Source organism: Marmota marmota, unplaced genomic scaffold, assembly GCF_001458135.2.
Source record: "Marmota marmota marmota unplaced genomic scaffold, marMar, whole genome shotgun sequence".
Lineage (NCBI taxonomy): Eukaryota > Metazoa > Chordata > Mammalia > Rodentia > Sciuridae > Marmota > Marmota marmota.
The window spans coordinates 5,747,646-5,749,631 of record NW_025999943.1 but is presented as its reverse complement, the minus strand read 5'-3'; the positions used below and the strand labels follow the sequence as shown (position 1 = coordinate 5,749,631).

At 57.2% G+C, this 1,986-nt stretch overlaps 1 protein-coding gene across 1 annotated transcript in view; it reads right to left on the bottom strand.

Moving 5' to 3' along the window:
• Spry2 (sprouty RTK signaling antagonist 2) overlaps positions 1 to 1,986 on the bottom strand; it is a 5,182-nt gene extending 3,196 nt beyond the window's left edge. Inside the window, exon 1 of the mRNA XM_015499321.2 lies at positions 1,497 to 1,986. The gene's annotated coding sequence lies outside the window, so the exon portion shown is untranslated. The remainder of the gene's footprint in view (positions 1 to 1,496) is intronic.

The following is a 1,986-nucleotide window of genomic DNA, read 5'->3' as shown; positions in this document are numbered from 1 at the left end:
CCCTCCCCAGCAAAAATCACCACCCCCTCCCGCCGCAACTCAGGAACTCTATCTTCCAGCCCCAAGAGGGAGCCAACCTCAACGTCCCCACCCCGCAAAGGTCACGCAGCAGACCAGACGGCGTTTCGGGAAAGGCCCTCCAATGTCCGGCACAGGTTTCCAAACCTGAGGTCCGGAGGAAAAAAGCCCGGCCTCACAGTCGGGACACAGCTCAACCCCGCGCGCACAGCGACTCCATGGTGCACTGACCGGAGTGAACACTGCCTGTAATCTGCACACGCCTATGTCCTTTAAGATTGAGAAAAAAAACCCAACATGTTATTTCTTAAAGTGGGGGGGGGGGGAGGCTGTTTCCAGAGCTCCACTGCACACGCCAGGATTTCTGGACCCAGATCCCTGGGTTGGAAACTTTCAGCACAGATTGGCTTGCAATGAAAAGTAGCATCTTTGAAAGGAGAAAAATGATTTCTGCCCATCCCTGGCCTCCTTCTTAATAGCCCCCACCCCACCCCACTGAGCGCTCTCAGTTCCTCCCTCCCCTTTGAAAGTGCTTTGAAACCCCCATTAAGACCCGTGTGTGATCAGACTGAGGATTAGGAGGAAAGGACTTCAGCACTAGGGTGGGGCAAACCAACACAGAAACCGCTTTGTAAAAAACGCACAAGATTCAAATTAAAAAGAACAGCAACAAGACAGAAGGGGCGACCCCCCCCCCAAAAAAAGGCATTAAAAAACTAGCCTCTTTTGCCACCAACTTTCAGGTAATGGAAAACAATCGCGACCACTTGATGACTTCCTTCCTGTGCTGGGTCAGAACAGGCGTCCAAAAATAAAAAATAAAAAGCATGACCTAGGCCGACCAAGAACGGAAAAAAGAGAAAGCTGCATTTCCGAACCGCAGAGACCTGGCGCCAGGCTGGGCTAAGTTCCCACCCGCACTGGGCTAAACTCTGGCCACACCGGGCAGAGGAGGGGGCTCCTCCCGCCCGGCACACTGGCCTTTTTTCACTCGCAGGGTCTCCTGCTCCAGTGAGGTTAACAATCCAGCCCCCCTGCTCCACCGGGGCCCCCGCCTCTGGGTACGCTAGCCCAGAAAGAACTTTGCCTTCCATTCAGGAGGAACAGGTTAGAAACGAGAGCGCCAGCAAAAGCGACCTGGAAATTGTTTTCCCTGGGTCTCCCGCTCTCAGCGCCGATTCGTAGCCTACGCTGGACTGGGAGCAGAATTCAGGCGAGCCGTCCTCTGCTCCAAACCCCCTAGAGTGCGGGTGCGCGAGGTCTTGAGACGCTGCACTGGCGCACATTGCAGCCCCGCCAAGGCAGGCCGAGCCCGTACCCTGGGCGAGGTAGATCGGCGGTCAACTCCCTGGATCCTCGAGGAAAGTCTGCAGGATTAGGGGAGAGACGGACCCCCACTCCCGCCCGACTGCACCTACTCCATGTTGCCCACAACGCACCGCCGGCCACGGCTCCAAGAAGAGCCAAACGCGCCTCACCGTAATCGCGGCTTTGCACCAACCCCTCTCCCTTGGGTTTTCTTTCAGCGATGTGCAAATAAATCCAGCCCCGACGCAAACTTTTCCCCTTCTTTCCAAACTCAGCTTCAGTTCAACTTCCGAGCAATCGGCGGAGAAAAATCGAGAGAAAAATTCGGAGCCAAGTCCCCGGCCGACGAACACTCCGGGGTTCGGGGCTGGAGACGACCCCCCTTCCAGAAGCGCACGCGGAGTATTTCCTCTTTTTCTCAATGAACAAGAGGCCGAAGCGGCAACAGCGAATATCTTTTCCTGGCAGATTGGCGAATGAGAAAAGAAATGGCCTTACAAAGAATCTAAAGCCAGATCGCCAAGTCTTGCGGCTCCGTCCGCGTCTGAACGGAGGCGGCGCGGAGGCGCGGAGCCGGGAGCCGGGCCGGGCGGGCGCGGGGGCCTGGGCGCTGCGCGCTCGCCGGCCCCTCTCCTCCGCTAGCGCTGCCGCGCGCAGCTC